General features: G+C 37.0%; 1 protein-coding gene across 1 annotated transcript in view; it reads right to left on the bottom strand.

Annotated features, from left to right (window-relative positions):
* The window catches only part of SP3 (Sp3 transcription factor), a 60947-nt gene that overhangs the window by 11564 nt on the left and 22458 nt on the right, over window positions 1–26925 (bottom strand). The gene's annotated exons all lie outside the window — the stretch shown is intronic.

Below are 26925 nucleotides of genomic sequence, written 5' to 3'. Positions count from 1 at the left end.
TTAAAGAACTAAAAATAGAACTACCATATGACCCAGCAATCCCACTACTGGGCATATACCCAGAGAAAACCGTAATTCAAAAAGTCACATGCACCCCAATGTTCACTGCAGCACTATTTACAATAGTCACGGCATGGAAGCAACCTAAATGCCCATCGACAGACGAATGGATAAAGAAGATGCGGCACATATATACAATGGAATATTACTCAGCCATAAAAAGGAACAAAATTGGGTCATTTGTAGAGGCGTGGATGGACCTAGAGTCTGTCATACAGAGTGAAGTCAGTCAGAAAGAGAAACACAAATACTGTATATTAACACATATATGTGGAATCTAGAAAAATGGGACTGATGACCTATTTGCAGGGCAGGAATAGAGATGCAGACGTAGAGAACGAACGTGTGGACACGGTGAGTGAGTGGTAAGGGACGGTGGGATGAACTGGGAGATCGGGACTGACATATACATACACACTACCATGTGTAAAACAGATAGCTAGTGGGAACCGCTGTATAGCGCAGGGAGCTCAGCTCGGTGCTCTGTGGTGACCTAGATGGGCAGGATTGGGGCGGGGGGGAGGTCTAAGAGGGAGGGGATATATGTATACATATAGCTGATTCACTTCATTGTACAGCAGAAACTAACACAACATTGTAAAGCAACTATCCCCCAACAAAAAAAAACAAAAATAAAAATGAAAACAAAAAACCCCACAATACATGATTTACAACAAACACTGAATATAATCATCTTTGATAAAACACAAATTCCTACACATTTTTATTTTGATTTATGTAAACTAAAAACCTTAATGGAAATTTATTTTAGATTTATACCAGTCACTAATAATTGGAGCCAAAAATAGCCTAAAAAAATCAAATGTGCCCTAATAGCTCCTGAATTTATACTAATGAAAACTAGAATGTACAACCAAGAAAAATGCCTCAAACAGTTTAAAATTAATTTATTTTATCAGAAAAACTACAACTAAGAATCAAGCGGGGAAATGAGAAGAGAGGGCACTCTGGCCTGGGCAACAGGGTAGATGGTGGTGCCATTCACTGCAATAGGAAACACTGGAGAAGGTTTAGGTGGAGGTAAAGAAGGACAGTTAATGAATTCAAGGTTGTTGGTCATGGAGTCTGAACAGCTTGTGAGACAAAACAGTAAAAAAGCTGGATCTACACAGATGGAGTGCATCCAAAGCAGTAGGTTAGATCATTCAAGGACTATGAGTAGAATGAGAAGAGAAAGTAGCCTATGAGGAATGCAGACATTTAAGGAACAGGCAGAAGAGGATGAACCTGTGAAGGAAAGGCATACCCAGAAAAATGTGCTACATTAAAGAAAGGAAAAGTGGTCAACATCAAATACTGCAGAAAAATCAAGAAAGAAACTAAGAAAATGGGCAAGAAGTGAAAAAGTGTTTAATAACAGGTACAGATACGTTTTTTAAAAATGTCTGGCTTGAGAGGGAGACAGAAACATGACACTACAGGCTAAAGGGGACCGAAAAAGAGAGTCTGGGGGAGGAAGTGTCTTGTTCTATGTTTGAAGACAGGGAAGACTTGAACATGTGTAAGTGTTCACGAGAAAGATCCACTACAGAGGGAGAGACTGAAAACACAAGAATAAAGTCCCTAAGAAGTCAGGAGGGGATGATGATCCATAGCACTTACAGGCTTAACTGCTGGAGCACAGCCACCTCTTCCTCTGTTACATGAGGGAAGAAAAGATACAGGCACATTCATTCATTCAATAAGTGATTAGCTACTATGTGCCATGAACTGTGCTAGACCCCAGAGGCAGAGAGAGTTTGATGCCTAGAAATTAAGGGGAAATGGTTTCTATTTCCTCAGTGAAAGGATGAAGAATTAGATATGTATAAAATTCATCCAAACACACAACATAAATGAGTACTGACCTCTGTTCCTTTATAATCAGGTGTCCACCTGCATCATTACGACAAGACATTTAAATATATGCACAAATACTGCATAGTATTAGCTTTTTTACAAGTTAAATAAAAGACACAGCATATGGATATCACATATCCAGAGATGGATAAATTTTTAAGTCCATAAAATGAGGAATTTTGTCAGATGTTTTTAAAGCTACTCATCTTACATTTGTGACAAGACAGCAAGGAAAAAGGACGACAGAATAATGTTAAGAGCAGATAAAGGAGTCTAGAGAGAGAGAAGATTTAAAGAAATCGTAGAGAACAAATAAAGCAACTGATGGGAGAGGGCAAGAATGAAATACAACCTGACTGAGGGGGTAATGATATTACAGGTCATTCCTACTCCTATTGCTAATTCTCTTACTGGAACCTACAAAATATCTTTAAAGAGTGTGTCATGGCCATGGATACTTATAACTTAGTTCTCTTTCTTACTGAATTCCAATAAAACAAAGGCACACAGAACATAACATGTCCAAATTGAACACATCTTGTCCACTCACCAAACCTTCTCCTGCATCCCCCTTTATTGATAATTACAAGCCACCTAATTGCTCAAACCATCAATTTCAGGTGAGTCCTGTCAGTTCATTCCCAGCCTCTCATCTCTCTCTTCTGCCAATCCAACTTCTACAGAGCTTCCAGAATCTTCTCCTAAATACAAAATCTAATGGCATCACTTTCCTGATTCATTACCTGCACTAATTCTCTATTTTCTACAGTATTAAGTACTAACTTGTTAACTTGGTACTCAAGAACCTTCTCAATCTGGCTGCAACTGCTCTTCCAACTTCAGTATTAAAATACTGAAATTCTCATCATTGTCAGAACCCATGTCCTTTCTCAATGTCACACCCGTAAGTATGTGCCTCTCTTGCCTGGACTGTTTTCTAGCTCTTTTCCTTTTTCACGTAACTAACCTTTACTTATCCTTCAAGATTAGTTCAAATGTCATCTCCCTTATACATGCTTATGGTAGAATTAATTCTACTTACTGGCTCATACATCCCTTTAGATAATAAATGCTTCACTCAAAAGTGCTCAGAAAATACAATCTGACTAAATGAACAAACCCTTCCTTAAGGAGGAACTTCCAGTCTAGGTAATAATCTACCTGGAAAACTCTGCCCTCTACTTCTCTATGCTCCTTCTATCTGCAAATAATACATATAGAGAAGATTTTAAAAATTTAATTTTATCTCAAATGGATACTTAATTTTCTAGCATCACTTACTGAAAACAAAAGAAAGTCAGTTCATATGGACAGGACCACAAAGTGCTCATTAAAGACAATAAATTATTTGCCCAACAAGTGTTATACCCAATTTTCAATCATTTTTCTTGCTCATACACATCTGGGGTATTTTAGAATCTTAATCATAAATTTCACCCATCTAGTAAATCTTAAATAATTCCTCTTCGCCAACTTGCATTATCAATTTAATACAGACACCTTAAAAACAGGTCTTCAGTACTAGGCAGTCAAGTTTGTATCTTCCTCTATATCTTAGTGTAGATAATAGCAAAATATTTTTTTACCATGCTGCATTAGTGTCCTACATGGTACCTAGTTATTCTTAGAAATCTACTGTTTATAAAGCTCAGGAGAAGGGGAAGTAACACCCACCAAAATGGCCCACAGAAGTATGAAAAGGTACTCAATATTATTAGATATCAGGAAAATTAAAATTAAAATCATAGTGAAATATCCTACACATCCACCAAGATGGCTAAAACTATTTAACAGGCCACCTGTTAGCAAAGTAATAGAGCAACTGAAACTCTCCCACACTGCTGGTGGGTGTGTAAATCAGTATAACAACTTTGGAAATCTTTTGACTGTATCTTTTAAAGATGAACCTATGTATACCCTATAACGGAAGCAATTTCACTCCAACGGAAAGGCATATACACATGACACCAAAAGTACAGAAATTCATCCTAAACTGGAAGTAACTCATATATCCACTAGTGTTGGAATAGAAAAATCATAATATATTCATTCATACTGTGGAATATGTTAAAACAATGAAAATTAACAACTTACATGCAACAGGAACATCACAGACATAATTTTAAACAAAAGAAGGCACACACACACTCTCTCTTACATATAATACTTATATCTATAGAGAGACAGATATACCATTTAAATAAAGCTCAAAGCAACAGGAAACACTACTATACAGTGACTGCCTACCTTTACGAGGCGTAATGACTGGGTACGGGGAGACTGAGGAACTGCTGGCAATATCTTATTTCTTGATCCAGGTGGTAATTTTTCCTATGTGTTTGTTTTATAAAAATTCATCAAGTTACACACATATGATTTGCACATTTTTCTAAGTGTATATTATACTTTGAAAGATCATTCTAAATAAAAAATTTTAAAGTAATCTATAGGAGACTACTTAGGGAATTTGTTAAAGACAGTCAATCAGTGTTTGTTGTGGTTTCATCTCTAGTTCCAATATAACCAACCAGCCCCTTCTCCCACCACTGGAATGAAAAACAAAAACATAAACAAACAAACAAACAAAACCTTAAGATGACTGGGCTCCCAGCAAAGTATTGCACTGGATCTGAACCCAGGCATTTGGATTCCGGAGCCTGCACTCTTAAGCACTAGTCCATACAAAATTAATAAACCCCTCATTAAGATAACGCAGTAGCAAGACCAGGAAATAAATCACATTTTATTTCTCATTTGAATTTCCAGTGTCTTAAACTCATGACAATACACTTCCATATTCAGTAAGTAATTATTAAGAATCTACTGGATATCAGGCACTGTGCTATGGGACAAAGAATTAAAGGGAAAAAAGAGAAAAGGAAAAAAAAATGTCTATGGGATTTTATCGTACAAGAATAAAGGCATAATCAAAAGAAAAAAAAAAGATGACTGTGCTCCAAAAATTAAGTAAATTTGAAGTTTAGGACATAATGTTATTCTCTACAAATATGTGAGTGATTACAATATGCCAGTCACTGTTCTAGGTTCTAAGGATAAAAGTTAACAACAGTTAAGCTCATGTCTTTATCAAGTTTCCTTTTTAGTGGGAAAAGACAGAACAAATAATCGAGTAAATATGGCTGACCCCTGAACAATGCCGAGTTAGGAGTGCCGTTGTGTAACTTATGGTTCTCCCTCCGTATACATCTGCCAATTCAACCAACTGCAGATCGTGTAGTGTAATACTGTTGTACTTACTATTGAAAAAACTCTGCGTGTAAATGGATTTGAGCAGTTCAAACCCATGTTCAAGGGTCAACTGTACACAGCATTTTGTGTGGTGGTGAACTGTTATGGGAATAAAGTGAGGTAAGGATAGACAGAAAGTGAAAGGAGAGAAGTACTTGCTGTTTTAAATAAGTGGCCAGAAAAAGCTTTGCTAATATGGTGACATCTGACCCTGAAGGAGGCAAAGGAGCAAGAAGGTGGGGGAAAGTATTCCAGGTAGAAGGAAGAGCAAGGTGGATGTATGCTTGGTGTGTTTAGAGAAATGCAAGGAGGCCTGTGCGGCTAGAAAGAAATGAATGTGAAAGAAGAGTAGGAAGTGATAAGATAGCAGGGATAAAAATGTAAAGGTGGGATAAGATTATATATGATGTTATACATTGTGTACTACCTTGTAGGCCACTAAAAGTTTACATTTTATTCAGTGAGTGAAGCCACTGAGAGTAGAGAGGTGATATAGTGGTGTAAAACTAGTTAATGAGGAAGTGGTAAGGAATGGTCAGAATCAGGAAATATTTTGTAGGTAGAGTCAAAGACATTTGCTAACAGATTTGATAGCAGGGTTTTACGTGAGGTATGAGAACAAGGAGTTAAATATAACTCCAAGGTTTTAGTCCCGAGCAACTAAACAGATGGAGTTGCCATTAACTGAAACAGAGTAGAGTGGAGGTAGAAAAAATTATGGGAGAGGGGTGCCATTCAGGGGTCCATTTTTGGATATGAAAGTTTTGAAGTACCTATGAAGTATCCAAATGATCATGTTGATTAGGCAGCTGACGGATCTAGAGTTCAAACAGAAGTATGGCCCACAGATATAAATTTGGGCAACGTCAACATTTATAGTTGGTTACTGAGAGTCACCTGGAATGGAGTATGTATGTGTGTGTATATGTATATATATATATATATATATATATATATATATATATATATATAGGAAGAAACCCTAGGCACTTCAAAGCTGACAAGCAGAGGAGATTTAAAAAAAGAAAAAAAGCCAGTGAGACAGGAGGAAGCTGGTATCCAAAAGCCAAGTGAAGAAATCATTTCAAGAAGAAAATAATCAAAGATGTCAAATGCTTGTCAGTCAAGTAAAATGAGGATTAAGAAATGACTTTTGGATGTAACAATGTGGTAATATCTTGACAAGAGCTGTTCCAATAGAGAAGTGAGAATACAACCCTGCCCAGAGTACATTCAAGAAAATGGAAGGAGATGAACTAGAAACAAGTATATACAAGTCTTTCCAAGAGTTCTGCGGGGAAAGCAAGCATTATAAAAAGGGCACTGAAGGTCCTAAACTAGCCCACAAGGGTAGATTTAACACATAACACTACCTGAAATAGTGTAAACTAACCTTTATTTTCAGTAGCACTACCTGTATGATATACACTAGTAATATAAAAATGAATATGCTTATTTAAACTTGACTTTTGGTACTTAAGGAATAACAAGTTTTAAACGCAAGAAAAAAACGTTAAGCAATGGAAACAAATTCTCAAGGACATTTGAGTATACATTTAAGAACTTTATATACTAACAGCACTGGTTTTGATTATATCTATTCTCTACCTCAAAATGCTTAAATGTCCGCTTCATCTGGCCTGGTATATGACTGACAGTATCTTTGTGCCATAGTTATAGTTGTTTTCAAGGCCTACCCCAATAAAACAAGTTTGTGAAAGGGATATATAAATGAACAAATTTTTTTTCCAATTTCCTGCACACCTCGGTAAGAGCTAAAGGAAAAGAGAGAGAAACAGAGACTTTAAGTGATGAAAAAATACACACACACACACAGTATGGTTACAAAGATAAGACTAATTTTCTTGTACAGCCAATGGACAAACACAAAATAATAGAAAGGTATTATTCTAACATGTCATTAATACACTTTAAGTAGAGGAATACCAAAAAAGTAGAGACTGGCGTACGGAAGTGTGGTGGTGAGGGTGTAGATGGATCCAACTTCCCATAGACACCACTATATAGCACTGATGACTTCAAAGAGTTTGGCTGTTTTTGTGGATTAGGAAGAGGATGAAGCCAGTGGTCTCCAAATCTTCTTGATTGGTCGACACTATTAGTAAAGTTGTGAACATGCACCCCGTAAATGTGTTTATTAAGTATATACAAGTAATACTATTCTAACTGATTATTAAACATTATAAAACACAAATAGTTATATAAGATAAACAAATGTATTGTTAACTGTGATAGCTCAATATGAGATAATGTCACAACAATATTTAGGTACGCTTCAGTGTTATCAATAGCAGATGGAAACTCTACCATTTTCAGGGATACTTGCATTTCTCTTCTATTCAATCCATGGTTTCTTTACATGAATATTAAAGCCACTTGTCCACTCTGAAGGATATTCAGTTAAAACCAAAAAATACAATTCCATTTAATCCAAGCATATCCAAGTACATATAAACAGCAATATGCAGCAGCATGCTAAAAGCAACAAAAAGTGGGCAAGTGAGCAGGCTTATCGTATGTAACACAAACACAAATGACATGGAATTAGTGAAGGCACCAATGGCAATCTGTATAATCAATATTAGTTAAGCATTAATAACTCACGGCATGTTTAGATTTCTATTAAAAATATTACCAGAAGAAAATGTTAAATGCTTCCTCCTGAGACTATTTGCTACTTATTTGTCAACAGAGCTAATTGAATATTTAAGATAAATTCTTTACTGGTTTATCAAGTCTGAAACATGCATATTTAATTTAAATAACACTAGATAAATATGAATTACAGTACTATTGATAAAATGAGACATTCTCCTTTATCAATAGCGTATCATTAGGATTTTGTTGTTCTTATCAAAGGCTTTCATGTTCTCTGCCTTCAATTTTTAAAGTACTGATGAAATTACTTCACTTGATTCTGAAAGTTTATTTTACTTACATTTTTTCTTTAATCAGTTTCACCTGCTATAAAAATCACCTAAACAGAATTACAGGATAATCCTACAAGATCTCGTACATTATTTAATTAGATTTTCACGTTCATAACTATTTAGATTCCTATGGACATTTCAGAGCTACCAAGTCTTTTTTTTCTAGTTTTTCTTTCAAGGGGATAGTTCTAAACTACAGACATGGATTCCTAAAAATATAAGTTCACTAATTTGATCAAAAGAGGTTAACACTTTAGGGGAAGGTTTTAAAACCAAATTTTATTTCTTTAACAAATATAAACTTTATATATATAAAATCTCTGCTTTAACATGAAGCAATCTCTTTCCCATAAACCCTATCTCCTTAGATTTGGATCATTACTCTTCTATGACTGCTCCCTTCCCCCTCCCCCACTTAAATTTAATCTTTAATTGCATCTCTACTCATCTTTTTCAAATCCAACCCCCTTCTATTTTTTTTTTTACAGCAGTTTCCCAAATTATTTTCAAACCTTTTCTACCCAACTGGAGATTATACATTAATAGGAGTATTCTTCCTAGTAAATCTAAACAATACAAGCTTTTGTAAGATACACACACATAGATATAAACATAACTGGAAATGACTGATTTTCTAATATGCCTTACAGAAGACCTCATTTTACAGACATACCACAAATATATGAGAAAGACTATGACCTGCAATTAATATACCACTGTGAACAGTGAAATACTAACTTCACTTTATTTAATCTGAAGTACTAAATAAGTTACTGTTAAAGGAACAGTGTTCAATACCGTATGCTAATGCATATATACGGAATTTTAAAAAGCTGTACTCGTGAACCTAGTGGCAAGGCAGGAATAAAGATGCAGACGTAGAGAACGGACTTGAGGGCACGGGGCGGGCGGGGGGAGGGGAAGCTGGGATGAAGTGAGAGAGTAGCACTGACATATATACACTACCAAATGTAAAATGGATGGCTAGTGGGAAGATGCTTCACAGCACAAGGAGATCAACTTGATGCTTTGTGACAGCCTAGAGGGATGGGATAGGGAGGCTTAAGAGGGAGGGGATATGGGGATATATGTATACATATAGCTGATTCACTTTGTTGTACAGCAGCAACTAACACAGCATTGTAAAGCATTTATACTCCAATAAAGATGTAAAAAAAAAAAAAAAAAAAAAAGGAACAGTGTTCTACTCTATCATGACGATAACATATAAGATTTACTACTTGTTGGACACTATTACAAGCACTTAACATACAGTGACTTACTTCATACTCCCAACTACCCTAAGGTTTTAGTCATACTTTTCTCCCTACTTTCTATATGAGAAAACAAAGAGGTTAAGTCATTTGCCTGAAGTCAAATGTGAAAAGTGCTGAAGCCAGGACATAAGACAAAGAATTATGCAAAACCATATTATAAGTATTGTTAAAAATCAGTTCCCTCGCTTTTGAAAATGTCCGTACCTAGCACCGTCCCTCCATCCAAATTCTGGCAACCCTACGGTGGTCATAATAATAATTTGGGGAAAACTGGGATGGGAAACATTACCTGTGTGTAACTTTGCAAAGTCTGAGACCTCTGAGGTAGAGCACAATGTAGGGTAGAGCACAATGTAGGGCAAATGTCAAGGGCCTGACAACATCTTATTCAAAGAATCCATGTCCTTAGAGAACAGACTTGTGATTGCCAAGAGGGAGGGGGTATGGGGGAGGGATGGATTGGGAGTCTGGGGTTAGCAGATGCAAACCATTATATACAGAATGGATAAACAACAAGGTCCTACTGTATAGCACAGGGAACTGTATTCAATATCCTGTAATACACCATAATGGAAAATAATTTTTAAAAGAATGTATATATATGTATAACTGAATCACTTTGCTGTACAGCAGAAATTAACACAACACTGTGAATCAACTATACTTCAATAAAAAAACCAAACCAAACCAAACCAAAAAAATCAGTTCCCTCCCAGGGCTAGTTCCCAGGAATAGCAGTCTAGCCTCCTTACATATGAATATGTGGTTTTAACTGTAGTTTGTTCAAATCAGTGCGACTTAAAAAATCTGGGGAAGATAAAGAAAATGTATATACATACAATGAAATATTGTGCAGCCTTAAAAAGGAAATCTTGTCATGTGCTACAACATGGATGAACCTTGAGAACATTACACTAAGTGAAATAAGCCAATCACAAAAAGACAAATGCTGTATGAGTCTACTAATATGAAGTATCTAAAGTAGACAAAATCATAGAACATAGAATGGTGGTTGCCAAGGGCTAGGAAGAGGGAAGAAGGGGAATGGATACAGATTTTCAGTTTTTCAACATGTAAAGTTCTACAGCCTGTTGCACAACAGTGTGAATATATTTAACACTACTGAACTATACACTTAAAATGGTTAAAATGGTAAATTTAATGTTATGTGTTTTTTACTGTAATTTTTAAAAATCTGGGAAAATCTCCCCTGTTACTTCCCACTCCCACAGATGACTTATATGTCAGGAATCTTACAGATAAAATCTTCAGTGTCACAGATAAGTTCAAATTAACTATGAAGGATACACATCAATATAAGATATTACTGCAGGCAGTACTCTTTGCTAAGATCCATCCCTTCCTCCATTAGCTGCAGAGACTAGTTTTCCTCTCTAATTTCAGATTTATAAAGACTACTTTAAAACTATTCCAAAGTTTTTTAAAAAGTAAAAGCTGTTTTCCTCCAACACTCCCCCAGGTTAAAATAATAAAAAAAAGATAGTTCTCAAAAAGCCCTGATTGCCCTCTAAGAAACAATAAGAAAGTGATTTGTTACCAGTAGCTCTCACAACTCTCACTATTCAAATCCTAACAGTACCAAACATTCATCCTAAGAGTAGATACAATTTTTAGAGACAAGATGATGACCAGAAGTCACATGTTATGAATAATACTAGTATTTAAACTGTAGAAGATATAATTTTGCTCTTCATTCAAAACAAACCGTGACCACAATATAAATTGGATCCCTACTGTAGCTTACCTCCCTAGCACCGAATCATCATTGGAATAAGCAAAACACCTCCTTAGCCTAAGCAATTCAGGACCAATTTTTTTTTTAAAGTCTTCTTAGGAAGGCCAAGAGGGAAAATATACAAAAACTTAGTAAGTTATACATGATTTTTTTTTTTAACCTCACCTCTCACAATCCTATTCTCAGTTCTCATATCATTCATCCAGCAGATAAACATATCTTCTCCCATGTTGACAAATCTATGTTTATGTTACTCACCAAGGGTACAAAATATAGCTCTACATTAATTCTACTACTAATCCATTCTAATTTCATGTTGCAAGAAAATTCTCTTTCAAACTGGTTTGCAGTCAGAAATTCCATGGAGAGTCAGTGGTTAGGACTCGGCGCTTTCACTGCCAGGGGCCCAAGTTCAATCCCTGGTTGGGGAACTAAGATCCTGCAAGCCTCGCAGTGCAGTCAAAAAAAAAAACTGGTTTGCAGTCATCTGTTAAAACACTCTTTTAAAAAATAGCTATGGAAGAACAGATAGTTGTTCGAATACTATATATTATCATAATTTGTTGAAATACAATGGCAATAGCATATAGCATATAGTATACTATATGCTCATCTTCTCAAATTTATATAACCTGGATTTCTTTTGTAAGTTTTAATTATTAAAAACTCTTTAAAAGGACTTCCCTGGTGGCGCAGTGGTTGAGAATCAACCTGCTAATGCAGGGGACACGGGTTCAAGCCCTGGTCCGGGAAGATCCCACATGCCGCGGAGCAACAAAGCCCGTGTTCCACAACTACTGAGCCTGTGCCCTAGAGCCTGCGAGCCACAACTACTGAAGCCCGTGCGCCTAGAGCCCGTGCTCCGCAACAACAGAAGACCCCACTCGCTGCAACTAGAGAAAGCCCATGCACAGCAAGGAAGACCCAACGCAGCCAAAAACAAACAAACAAACAAACAAACCTCTTTAAAAAATTAAACGTTGGGAGTATGATCTACTACGTCAATGTTTAATTATTTGTATATCACTTTAAAAATACATAGAAAACGTCTAAAATTTTAAACCTTCAGGGCATGAGTTGTTTAGGATGATAGTTTACCAGATAACTACAGGTTACCATATTTTGAATGGAAATCTCTCCAGAATTAATTATACACTTACCTACTTTCTTTAGTGGGAAGCTCAGTCTAATGACTCAAATTCATTATTAAAAATAATTTATGGTAGTAAACAAGCCCTAGAACATTGTACTAAAAACATATACAGAATTCTGGCTTTTTATTTCTTGTATCTACTTGTGGGTTTTTTGGGGGGTTTTTTTTGCCTTCTTCCCAACTCTTCCATCCTCCATCTCTCAGGCTACACATCCATTGTCCATTCTAATGTTTATCTTCCAAGCCAGTTTTAAACTTGGAAATCAGCCAGGATTGTTAAAACTGTGTATAAATATTGGATAAATTAGGTCTACAGAAAGACCCTAAAGCTTTTCCTAAGAAACCCAAACTGAAAAAAATGAAGATGGGGACCTCCCTGGTGGCACAGTGGTTAAGAATCTGCCTGCCAATGCAGGGGACATGGGTTTGACCCCTGGTCCGGAAAGATCCCACATGCCACAGAGCAACTAAGCCTGTGCGCCACAACTACTGAGCCAGCGCTCTAGAGCCCGCGAGCCGCAACTACTGAAGCCCATGCACCTAGAGCCCGTGCTCTGCACCAAGAGAAGCCACCACAGTGAGAAGCCCGTGCACCACAATGAAGAGTAGCACCCACTCACCGCAACTAGAGAAAGCCCATGCAGCAACAAAGACCCAACGCAGCCCAAACAAACAAACAAATTTTTTTTTAATGTTAAAAAAAAATGAAGATGGCCACAGTGGCTATACCTGCTCCAGCACAGGGATTTTCAAACTATAGTTCCTTAAAAGACACTACAGGTGTCAGCAGAAAAGATGACTATATAAAGTCTCAGGCCCTCATATAAATCAGAGCAACCCCATAAGATCAGTGTTATACACTGGAGTTCTACCTAAGGCTTCATTTGAGGTTAGGTTCTACTCTAGCACTGAACTAAAACTGATGTTGCTGCCACTGACACTAGGGTTAGAAAAAAATAATGGTTTGGGGTTTTTCCCCTACCCACCTCATTTAAAAAAATATTCCCTTTAAACAAAAGAGTCCCTTGATTTCCTCAATCCTGTGTTTAAAATGCATATTACTTTTTCTAAGGATTATTCACTACACTTTCTATGGATTCAACAATCTTAATTTGAGTTTCTACCACCAGAAATAGGAAACAATGCTTTAAATGATCCAGTAAACCATAATGATGCTACGTATAGCTTTGAACAATTATTTCTAGTTAAAATGTTACAAGTTTCATTGTTGTCTAATTTTTCCTGAGTCTTCTACAATCTCTCTGCCATATTACCTATACATAAAAGAGGGCACTTAGTCCATGTGTGGGCTTGGCTATTATAAGGAATATAAGCCAAAAAGCTGTATCTTGGCAGTTTCAGAATTTGTATATTTTCTTCTGCCCTCAAATTTCAATGTATTCAATTCAAACATTTATTGAGCACCTACACTGACTAAAATTATAACCTAACACATCAATCGGAACTAGTGAGGTGGTGGTACAGTAACAAACAATCCCCAAATCTCAGTGGCTTGACATAACAAAAGTTTATTTCTCATTAATTTTACATGTCCAACTCTGGTTGGCAGGAGAGATCTGCTTATCACAGTCCCTCCACTTGACACATGCTTCCAAGATTGTCTTGCCAAGGAAGGTAAAAGGTAATGTCGTAAATCACATCCTGCTCTTAAACTTTCATTCACATTTTATTGGCCACAGTAAGTCAGATAGCCATGCCTGATTTCAATAATGACATGAAAGGGCAATCCTATCACGTGCTTAGAAGAGAAGTGGTCTATTTATGAAGAAGCATGATTCCCAAGTCCCTGTGCTGATCAAATATTCAATTTACTTTTCCTCCCACATTTGGATACACCTGTCCCCTTCATGCAGAAGATAACCCAAAAATCCCACCTAGTTATAGCACCAAGCTCAAAGCTCTCAGGTCCAGACGTGGCCCTTGTTCACAAAGACCTGTTTACTAAATCAAGTTATCTACCTCCCTTCACAGACACAATACACAATGACAGAAAAAGCTAAGTATAACCATAAAAAACACTCCTGTTCAAAAGAGGAGGAACAGGAGATAAAACAGTCAATAGTTCATAGCAATTCACATACCCCGCTGAACAGACAGTGTGTAAGTGCTCTCTGCTCTGGGGGAGAGAATGCTCTGACTGATCACTGGGAGGAGTTTCTCAGTCTAGTATTCTCTGAGCCTTTTGGCTCTACCTTCCAGGAGATTTTTTTTTCTTGCCTGCTATCCTCCTCCACCACAAGTGAAGTGGACACAGGGAGTGTGCATCCTTAGCTAAGAGGAATTTTCAGCCTGCTGGTAGAAGGTTAGGGGGTGGTGACCAACTCATGCAATTACACTTTCTTCACACTTTCCATGCTGGTTTCTTGGGGTGTATAACTCCCTGAAAAACTTAGAGGCTTCTTATCTGTTCTAGCCATTTCCAAGTGCCAATGTCTAGAACCATAGCTTTTTTTTTCTAGATATGTCTTTTAGACTTTCTACATTTCTTTGCTTTCTTGCCCCATGAGACTGTGTACTATCTATTTCTCTCGACTTAATTGTGGGTGCCTTGGAACTACCTGGCTTTAGTAGGGAATCCATACCTTTTAAAAAAGTCTCTTTTCCCTAACCCAACGGAAAGGCACCACCCCCTTAAGTAGACCTTTACTCTGAATTACCTTAATCCATTGATGGTCATTAACCCTCATTGCCAGAAAAGTTTTAATTATCTGCTCAAAAGGCTTCTTAGTTTCATCTCTTACTGATTGACAGTGAGAAACAATTGCTTCTTCCAACCCTACAATTCCCCAAATTTCTGGACTCTCTTTATTGCTCTTCATTCCCACTTGCAAACTAGCCAATCATGTTCTAGCTCATTTTTTTCTTCCATCTTGTCAAATGGAGCCAACAGCAGCTAAAATACAATTTGTTTTCCAGCCTCGTCCCCTAAAGCTATAAATGCATTAGGTACATTACTGGCCTTCCAAGTTATTGCAGGCAAGTTTTACCAAATGCTTCTCCTCATTCTATCTTCCCAGCCTCTAGTATCAGTCTCCTTGCTGCCTGACCCTTGACCAATGCAACATTTGAGGAGTTTTGTTAGAGCACCCTACTGCTTGTACCAACTTTGATTTTAGTCAGGATAGGTTACATAAATGCTGTCCAATAGAAATATAATTCAAGTCACATACGCAATTGTAAAATTTCTAGTAGCCACATTTAAAACGTAAAAAGAAACAGTGAAATTAATTTTAATATATTTCATTTAACCCAATATACCCAAAATAATTACATTTCAACCTGCAAGCAATGTAGAAATTATTGAGCTACTTTACATTTTTTTCATACCAAATCTTTAAAATCCGGTTTATATTTTTACACTTAATCACATCTCAATTCAGTCTAGCCACATTTCAAGTGCTTATTAACAGCATCATGGAGCTAGTGGCTACCATATTAGACCATGCAGGGCAAAATAAAATTGCAGTAGCTAACAGCCCCTGAAATCTCAGTGGCTTAAAACAAAGGCTTATTTTTTATTCATGTCCACTGTAGCCAAGAATGTTCTGCATGCTTTCCTCATTTACAGATCAGGCTGGTAGAACAGTCAGTAAAGCATACATAGTTCATTGGCCAAAGCAAGCTACATAGCTGCATCCAACTTGGTTGTGCCCAGAAAGAAATCCGGAAATATTAGGTAGATAGCTCTAATGACTATCACATCCAATTTTTAAAATGCAATTAAAAACTTCCAAATTATGTCTTCAAAGAACTGTATCTTTTAAATTTTCCTTTTTTCCCAATAGACACCTACTTCAAAAAGCAAATAAAGCAATGAAGTAGTAAGCTACCACTAGCTAGTTAGAACTCTAGGACAAATGCAGTTTCTTTGCTATGAAACATAATTTTTTCAATAAAGTTTCTGAAGAGTCGGTAAACTCTTCAGAAACTCGGTACAAACTCGGTAGTTGACTACAGCTCAAATACTATTCCTTTTACTTCATTTTGGCAAACAAGTACTTCAAATCCTCTTTAACTTCTCTTATCAAGCCTTTCTAAGGGACTACTGCCACTGAAACAAGGCTGAAAAAAAATTAAATGGCAGAGGAAAAGCCACATTTATTCCTCAAAAGTGGACAAAAGGGGCTTCCCTGGTGGCGCCAATCTGCCTGCCAATGCAGGGGACACGGGTTCGAGCCCTGGTCTGGGAAGATCCCACATGCCGCGGAGCGACTAGGCCCGTGAGCCACAGTTACTGAGCCTGCGCGTCTGGAGCCTGTGCTCCGCAACAAGAGAGGCCGCGATAGTGAGAGGCCTGCGCACCGCGATGAAGAGTGGCCCCCACTTGCCGCAACTAGAGAAAGCCCTCGCACAGAAACGAAGACCCAACACAGCCATAAATAAATAAATAAATAAATAAATAAATAAATAAATAAATAAATAAATAAATAAATAAATAAATAAAATTTTTTTAAAAAGTGGACAAAAGAGAGGAAAATAACATTAATCAAAACTAAAGATACTTCTACTTTTTTCGAAAAGATTTCCTTATCTCCTTTAGAAGTTAACGTTCTGCCATTTAACACTGTAACATAAAAATCAATTGCCTAGCAGTGGTTAAGAGTCCGCCTGCCAGTGCAGGGGACACGGGTTTAAGCCCTGCTCCCGAAGATCCCACATGTCGCGGAGCAACTAAGCCCGTGCACCACAACTACTGAGCCTGCGCTCTAGAGCCTGTGAGCCACAACTACTGATCCTGCGCTGTAGAGCCCGTGTTCTGCAACAAGAAAAGCCACCGCAATGAGAAGCCCAGGCACTACAACTAGAGAAAGCCTGCACGCAGCAACGAAGAACCAATGCAGCCAAAAATAAAATAATTTTTAAAAAAAATCAATTGCCCATTTATTCATCCAAAATAAAGGTATTACTTCAAAGCCTAAAGTTTTACTTTCACAGGTCTAAGGCTGAAACCCCTTTCTTCTAAAAATAAACTCTTACATTCTATTCCACCTTCACTTAAGCATCAAAAGAAAGAATTTTAGCCTATTAGAGGACCCAAGATACTGGCTGGATTACACGAAGTTTCAGGAATTAAAGGGTATCCCAGTGAGGTATAAGTGGTAGGCAGTAAAAGAGCATCATGGACTTTCCTGATGTCACAGTGGTTAAGAATCCGCCTGCCAATGCAGGGGACACGGGTTCGAGCCCTGGTCCGGGAAGATCCCACATGCCACGGAGCAACTAAGCCCGTGCGCCACAACTACTGAGCCTGCGCTCTAGAGCCCACGGGCCACAACTACTGAAGCCCACGTGCCTAGAGCCCATGCTCCGCAACAAGAGAAGCCCCGGCTCGCCACAACTAGAGAAAGCCTGCGCACAGCAACGAAGACCCAACGCAGCCAAAATTAATTTAAAAGAAAAAAAAAAAAGAGCATCACAAGGAGGGACTAATGTAAATAAAACAGCAAATTTTGCTTAGGGAATACATGTGTGCTGGTATATACGGGGATTGGTTTCATATAACCATTAATACCTCCCTACAAAATCCTTGTTTTGAAGCCGGGTATTCTAACTTAATTATGAATCAGGGTAAAATAAACTCTTAAATAAAGGATAAGTGATAACATCTCGAACTGATAAGCAATCAACATAGACGACTTCCTGAGAGAAAATAATAAGACAAAGCCAAACCCCAAACAAACAAACAAAACCAAAACTATACTGAATCCAAACTAAACTTTCTGATGCCAGACATCAGAAGAGAAATACCTGTTTTCCTGCTACCCAAAGAAATCTACTACCCACTAAAACTTTATAATCCTAAAAGAATATCTTAGAAATGGTACCAAATATACACATTTTCGTGCATTTTTATTAATGCTAACAGAGTATCTAATTAATTTACAGTCCCCATCCCCGAAAATCTCCCCCAAATCTTCTTTTTTATAACTTTCTCATTCAGTTTTACCTACTCATGACTTCATGTTATCACCTCTCTTCTACAGAATTCCAGTCCTCTGTCCTGAGCTCAGTCCTCTATCTCTACTACCAATAGTCACTGCAACCTAGCACCACAAATTCAATCCATTAAAACTGGTATCCCTTTGCTTCCCCCAGATCAGCTTCCCTTCCCAACTCTGCCCATGGTATTACGATCTTTTTAAAATAAAGGACTCATCTTTTATTCCAGATAGCTTATCACTAAATCCTGTAGATTCAACTTTTGAAATGTCGAGCATTTTTACTTCCTTACTTTACCCCTGTATAACTGAAACAGCTTCCTATCATCTATAGTGCCAGTTTCTTCCCATTCCAATATATTCCTGAAGTACATCTTCCAAGAGTTGACTTATTCATGTTATTCATTTGTTCAAAAACCTTCAAGGGCCTACGTTAAAAATATTAAAATCCTCACCAATAGTACTTAGCGCTGTCTACTCTTACCCAAACATGTCCTATCAGTCTCTGGTCCCCAGACAACATCAAAGCCTTCTATTTATGCTGTTACCGCATTTCCCAAAGCACTTCTCACAATTAACCCAATGAAATACTTATCTCCAGAGATGTATAATCTAAAAAAGAAAAAGGATGCTGCTTCCTTTCCTTTAACAGTCAGGTTTATTTTCCACAGGATTTCTCAGACTTTAATAAGCTCGTGAGAATTTTTCATAACCTATTTAATAATACCCATTAATATCTTACAAGCCATTTTTTGGGAAATGCTGGGCTATTAAACTATCTTCTGGATAGACTGTCTCTATTCTCACTTATATGGCTTTTTGTCTTGTTAGAACATATCTTCCCCTCATCTTTCTACCTATACAAATCTATATTCCTCTACTGAAGTTCTCTCTTTTCCATAAAATCTTCCCTGACAGCTGGAACCCTCTTTGATCTAAGACTTCTCTGAACTTTAATTCTTCTAAATTTCCTCATATGCAGACAAGACTAAATCTAAATTCCTGGTGCTTCTCTTGTTTTTTCCCCCCACAGATTTATAGATTGGTTTCTGAAACATAATTCTCAATGCCAAGTCTTTAAAAAGCTACACATTTAACACAATTACACAATTGGAAGCAGCATAAAATAAACAAGTATCAGGCATCTCACACAACTGAACAAAGTTAATCATTTCAGAAGCAAGCAGGTAAAATTTACATCATATGTTACCACACAAACCTATTTTTATCCTGTATCTATTACTGATATTTCATTCGTTCACTCTCAAAAAAAGCACAGAGATCAAAAGATGAATAAGAAATAATTGCTGAATTCCAAAAGAAGACAAACATGTTAACTGTAATACACAAACATGCTATTAAAATAAAGGAGGCAGGAGTCAGGAAAGGCTATGGGATGAGGCAGTATCTGAGCTAAGCCTTGGAAGATGTCAACTCAAAGGCTACTCCTCTACTCCTCCCTGTTCCCAACTGTGGTTCAATGTTAGTGTACCATTTACCACATTACATTAGAATCTTCTACCTGACTGCCTAACCCAATGGTTCTCAAAGAAAAGGGGGGAAATTTTGCCCTCCAGTGGACATTTGGCAATGTCTAAAGCCATTTTTTATTGTCACGAATGAAGTGTTAGGGGCTGCGACTGGCCATCTAGTGAGGGATGCTGCTAAACATCCTACAATGGAAAGGACAGCCCCCACAACAAAGAATTATCAGGTCAAAAATATCAATAACGTGGAGACTGAGAATACCCAGTCTAATCTTTAGATTATGAACAATTTTGGTGCAAGAAGTATCTTATTCACCTTTGTATGCCCAGCACTGGACATAGCAGGAATTCTATACATAGTGGTAGATAAACCTCAATTTAAAGGCAATGGAATACAACTTTACATGTCAATTATACCTCAATACAAATAAAATAAAAAATAAAGTCAATGGAAGAGCCAGTGAAGATTTTAAAGAAGGCAACAACATGACCTGTGTTTACTGATGTAAAGGATATACTGGAACAACTTCCAGTATCTTCCAAAATTAAAGATGTATATACTCTCTAGATATATATCTACTCTTCAGATACACATACATTCCGTAGGTGAAAAAAATATGTGTATAAGGGTATTCACTGCAGTATAATTTGAAGTAAGATAGAAAATAAATACCCACCAATAAGGATCTTATTAAATGACAAGATACTTGTTCAATAGAATACTGTTACTGTCATTGTTAAGAATGAGATAGCTCTCTACTTGTAATATTAAGAGGTCCAACATAAAAATCTTTTATGCAGAAGAATGGTACAATTTCAGGGAATGGTAGAGAATACACAGGTATGGTAGTGTTTGTAAATGTACCCTTCCACCAGAGATATTCCATACAGTTAAAAAAAACCCAAAAAACTGGTAACAATGGCTATCTCTAGGGAGAGAAACTGGGGGGTTAAGATAAGGAGGGAAAGAGACTAACTCTTCAATGATTACCCTTTAATATATTTTCTGAATGTATGCCTTGTGCAGTTATTACTTATTATTCAAGAAAAAATTTTTCTAAAAAGAATTTTAAATGCACTATAAAGAGGAAAGATTAGAGGCATGGAAAACAAATTAACTATTATAACAGCCTAGGAGAACAGTAAAAGCCAGACTAATAAAATGAGAATGGACAGGAAGAACAGATCACAAAAACATGGCAGAGATAATACCAAAAGGACTTGGAACTTTCTACCAGGAAACAGAAAAGAGTTAACCCTGCATCTGCATGCAAGCAACTAAAGGTAACTGGAGAAAAAACACAATTGTACTAATTATTCAACTGAGCAACCAGTAACACCTGCAATTCTGTCTCACCAATAATTTCACTTTGCAATTGTCTCAGATGACCATTTCATGCCTTTTTCCTTCTTAAATTTCTAAAACCTGTCCTCCTCACCCATCTCAGCTTCTTATAACAAAAGGAAATTAGAAGCAATCTGACAAGAATGACCTTACCTTCCTACCAACATAGCTGTATCTGCAAAGCCCTATCCCATGCCCCTCCCATTAAAACATGATTATTCCCACTCTTCTCTGTGGCCAACCTCTATACCTGTGTCCTTTATTTCATCTTGCTTGCCTTAATAACTTTCCTCTATTATACCTTCTTCCTGCATCAACAATTTCTTACTTTTTTTTTGAGACATTCCCAGAAAAACCCACCCTGACCTCAAGCTTACCTCCAACTACCATGTCTTATTTCAACATTCCTCTTCTTAACAGAAAAATACCCTTAAAACATTTGTCTGTAATTACTGTTGCTACTCCCTCTTCCCTTCATCTCCTTTTAAATCACTCTATTCAGGCTTTTCTCCCCAACACTCCACTGAAACCACAACAATCGGATACCCATTCTTTACCATCTTATGTACCCTCCACAATATCTGAAAAGTTAAGAACTCTTCCTTTAAGTGGTTCACTCACTTGGCTTCCAGGATATTGCTCTCTGCTGGAAGCGCCTTCCATTGCCCTTACTGGTTGCTCCTCTGCTTCTTGCCCCCTAAATGTTTAAAATGTCCTCAGATTCAGCCAAGGATTTCCTTCAATTTTGGTCATTTTAAGTTTCAGTTCCTGAATTTGTATTTGGTTCTTTTACAAATCTGCCATGTCATTTTCATCACAATCCCAAACTCTCTGTTAAAAATTTTCAAGCTTGGCTTTTTCCTTCCAGACCATAGTAAAACAATTGTTTTAATCTATATTTGGTATATAAAGTTCCAGTAAGTCTTATTTCTATTGTCTGATGTTTCTGCTGGTTCTCACTCATGGCATGTCATCTCCTCATATGCCCAACTACCTCTGATTCTGTACTAGACACTGCATTTGAAAAATCAAGGAAAATAATCTGAGGCTCAAGATGATACTATTTTCCAATCTCTTCTTTATCTATATTCTTTCTGTATTAAGTTACTAATTTTTAAACCAGTTGCACTTCAAAATCTCTTGGGGGCTTTTAAAATACATCTTTCCTAGGCCTAATGCAGCAATTAAATTAGAATTGGAAGGACACTCAACACAAACTGTTGGCATTTTTAAAAAGTTCCCTGTGAGAGAGAGCAGACAGCAGAAGCAAGAATTACAATTCTGCGGCCTGTGGAAGGAAAACCACATTCACAGAAACACAGACAAAATGAAAAGGCAGAGGACTATGTACCAGATGAAGGAACAACACATAAAACCCCAGAAAAACTAAATGGAGATAAGCAATCTTCCAGAAAGAGAATTTAGAATAATGATAGTGAAGATGATCCAGGACCTTGGAAAAATGGAGGCAAAGACTTGAGAAGATGCAAGAAATATTTAACAAAGACCTAGAAGAATTAAAGAAAAAACACCTAGAATAATTAAAGAACAAACAAACAGCAATGAACAATACAATAACTGAAATGAAAAATACACTAGAAGGAATCAACAGCAGAATAACTGAGGCAGAAGAACAGATAAGTGACCTGGAAGACAGAATGGTGGAATTCGCTGCCATGGAACAGAATAAAGGAAAAAGGATGAAAAGAAATTAAGACAGCCTGAAAGACCTCTGGGACAACATTAAATGCAACAACATTCGCATTACAGGGGTCCCAGAAGAAGAGAGAGAGAAAGGACCCGAGAAAATATTTGAACAGATTATAGTCGAAAACTTCCCTAACATGGGAAAGGAAAAACCCACCCAAGTCCAGGAAGCACAGAGAGTCCAAGGCAGGATAAACCCAAGGAGAAACAAGCCAAGACACACAGTAATCAAATCGACAAAAATTAAAGACAAAGAATAATGTTGAAAGCAGCAAGGGAAAAATGACAAATAACATACAAGGGAACTCCCATAAGGTTAACAGCTGATTTCTCAACAAAAACTCTACAAGCCAGAAGGGAATGGCATGACATATTTGAAGTGATGAAAGGGAAGAACCTACAACCAAGATTACTCTACCCGGCAAGGATCTCATTCAGATTCGATGGAGAAATCAAAACTTTTACAGACAAGCAAAAGCTAACAGAATTCAGCACCACCAAACCAGCTCTACAACAAATGCTAAAGGAACTTCTCTAAGTGGGAAACACAAGAGAAGAAAAGGACCTACAAAAACAAACCCAAAACAATTAAGAAAATGGTCATAGGAACATACATATTGATAATTACCTTAAACGTGAATGGATTAAATGCTCCAACCAAAAGACACAGGCTCGCTGAATGAATACAAAAACAAGACCCATATATATGCTGTCTACAAGAGACCCACTTCAGACTTAGGGACACATACAGACTGAAACTGAGGGGATGGAAAAAGATATTCCATGCAAATGGAAATCAAAAGAAAGCTGGAGTAGCAATACTCATATATTAGATAAAACAGACTTTAAAATAAAGAATGTTACAAGAGACAAGGATGGACACTACATAATGATCAAGGGATCAATCCAAGAAAAAGATATAACAATTATATATGCACCCAACATAGGAGCACCTCAATACATCAGGCAACTGCTAACAGCTATAAAAGAGGAAATAAACAGTAACACAAGAATAGTGGGGGACTTGAACACCTCACTTACACCAATAAACAGATCATCCAAAATGAAAATAAATAAGAAAACAGAAGCTTTAAATGACACAATAGACCAGATAGATTTAATTGATATTTATAGGACATTCCATCCAAAAACAGCAGATTACAATTTCTTCTCAAGTGCACACAGAACATTCTCCAGGATAGATCACATCTTGGGTCACAAATCAAGCCTCAATAAATTTAAGGAAATTGAAATCATATCAAGCATCTCTTCTGACCACAATGCTTTGAGATTAGAAATGAATTACAGGGAAAAAAACGTAAAAACCACAAACACATGGAGGCTAAACAAATACGTTACTAAATAACCAAGAGATCACTGAAGAAATCAAAGAGGAAATCAAAAAATACCTAGAGACAAATAACAATGAAAACATGACGATCCAAAACCTATGCAATGCAGCAAAAGCAGTTCTAAGAGGGAAGTTTATAGCTATACAAGTCTACCTCAAGAAACAAGAAAAATCTCAAATAAACAATCTAATCTTACACCTAAAGGAACTAGAGAAAGAAGAACAAAAAACCCCAAAGTTAGCAGAAGGAAAGAAATCATAAAGATCAGAGCAGAAATAAATGAATTCAAAACAAAGAAAATAGGAAAGATCACTAAAACTAAAATCTGGTTCTTTGAGAAGATAAACAAAATTGATAAACCATTAGCCAGACTCATCCAGAAAAAGAGGGAGAGGACTCAGGTCAATAAAATTAGAAGTGAAAAACGAGAAGTTACAACAGACACAGCAGAAATACAAAGCATCCTAAGAGACTACCACAAGCAACTCTATGCCAATAAAATGGACAACCTGGCAGAAAGGACAAATTTTTAGAAAGGTATAACCTTCCAAGACTGAAAGGAAGAAATAGAAAATACGAACAGACCAATCACAAGTAATGAAATTGCAACTGTGATTAAAAATCTTCCAACAAACACAAGTCCAGGACCAGATGGCTTCACAGGTGAATTCTATCAAACATTTAGAGAAGAGCTAACACCCATCCTTCTCAAACTCTTCCAAAAATTGCAGAGGAAGGAACACTCCCAAACTCATTCTATGAGGCCACCATCAAATCACCCTGATACCAAAACCAGAGAAAGATACTACAAAGAAAGAAAATTACAGACTAATATCACTGATGAATATAGATGCAAAAATCCGCAACAAAATACTAGCAAAGAGAAGCCAACAGCACAGTAAAAGGATCATACACCATGATCAAGTGGGATCTATCCCAGGGATGCAAGGATTCTTCAATATACGCAAGTCAATCAATGTGATACACCATATTAACAAATTGAAGAAGAAAAACCATATGATCATCTCAATACATGCAGAAAAAGCTTCTGACAAAATTCAACACCCATTTATGATAAAAACTCTCCAGAAAGTGGGCATAGAGGGAACCTTCCTCAACATAATAAAGGCCATATATGACAAACCCACAGCAAACATCATTCTCAATGGTGAAAAACCGAAAGCATTTCCTCCAACATCAGGAACAATACAAGGATGTCCACTCTCACCACTACTATTCAACAGTTTTTGAAGTCCTAGCCACGGCAATCGGGAGAAGAAAAAGAAAAGGAATACAAATTGGAAAAGAAGAAGTAAAATTGTCACTGTTTGCAGATGACATGATACTATACACAGAGAATCCTAAAGATACCACCAGAAAACTACTAGAGCTAGTCAATGAATTTGGTAAAGTTGCAGGATACAAAATTAATGCACAGAAATCTCTTGCATTCCTATACACGGATGAAAAATCTGAAGGAGAAATTAAGGAAACACTCCCATTTACCACTGCAACAAAAAGAATAAAATACCTAGGAATAAACCTACCTAGGGAGACAAAAGACCTGTATGCAGAAAACTATAAGACACTGATGAAAGAAATTAAAGATGATACCAACAGATGGAGAGATATACCACGTTCTTGGATTGGAAGAATCAATATTGTGAAAATGACTATACTACCCAAAGCAATCTACAGATTCAATGCAATCCCTATCAAATTACCAATGGCATGTTTACGGAACTAGAACAGAAAATCTGAAAATTTGTATGGAGACATGAAAGACCCCGAATAGCCAAAGCAGTCTTGAGGGGAAAAAACGGAGCTGGAGGAATCAGACTCCCTGACTTCAGACTGTAGTACAAAGCTATAGTAATCAAGACAATATGGTACTGGCACATAAACATAAATATAGATCAATGGAACAGGATAGAAAGCCCAGAGATAAACCCACACACCTATGGTCAACTAATCTATGACAAAGAAGGCAAGGATATACAATGGAGAAAAGACAGTCTCTTCAATAAGCGGTGCTGGGAAAACTGGACAGCTACATGTAAAAGAATGAAATTAGAACACTCCCTAACACCATACACAAAAATGAACTCAAAATGGATTCGAGACCTAAATGTAAGACCGGACACTATAAAACTCTTAGAGGAAAACATAGGCATCACTCTATGACATAAATCACAGCAAGATCCTTTTTCACCTACCTCCTAGAGTAAGGAAAATAAAAACAAAAATAAACAAATGGGACCTAATGAAACTTAAAAGCTTTTGCACACCAAAGGAAACCATAAACAAGACAAAAAGACAACCCTCAGAATGGGAGAAAATATTTGCAAACGAATCAATGGACAAAGGATTAATCTCCAAAATATATAAACAGCTCATGCAGCTCAATATTAAAAAAACAAACAACCCAATCCAAAAATGGGCAGAAGACCTAAATAGACATTTCTCCAAAGACATACAGATGGCCAAGAAGCACATGAAAAGCTGCTCAACATCACTAATTATTAGAGAAATGCAAATCAAAACTACAATGAGGTATCACCTCATACCAGTTAGAATGGGCATCATCAGAAAATCTACAAACAACAAATGCTGGAGAGGGTGTGGAGAAAAGGGAACCCTCTTGCACTGTTGGTGGGAATGTAAATTGATACAGCCACTATGGAGAACAGTATGGAGGTTCCTTAAAAAATTAAAAATAGAATTACCATATGAGACAGCAATCCCACTACTGGGCATATACCCAGAGA

This window comes from Eschrichtius robustus, chromosome 5 (genome assembly GCF_028021215.1).
Source record: "Eschrichtius robustus isolate mEscRob2 chromosome 5, mEscRob2.pri, whole genome shotgun sequence".
Lineage (NCBI taxonomy): Eukaryota > Metazoa > Chordata > Mammalia > Artiodactyla > Eschrichtiidae > Eschrichtius > Eschrichtius robustus.
Note: the sequence above shows the minus strand (reverse complement) of the source record. Positions and strands in the feature narration are given on the sequence as shown.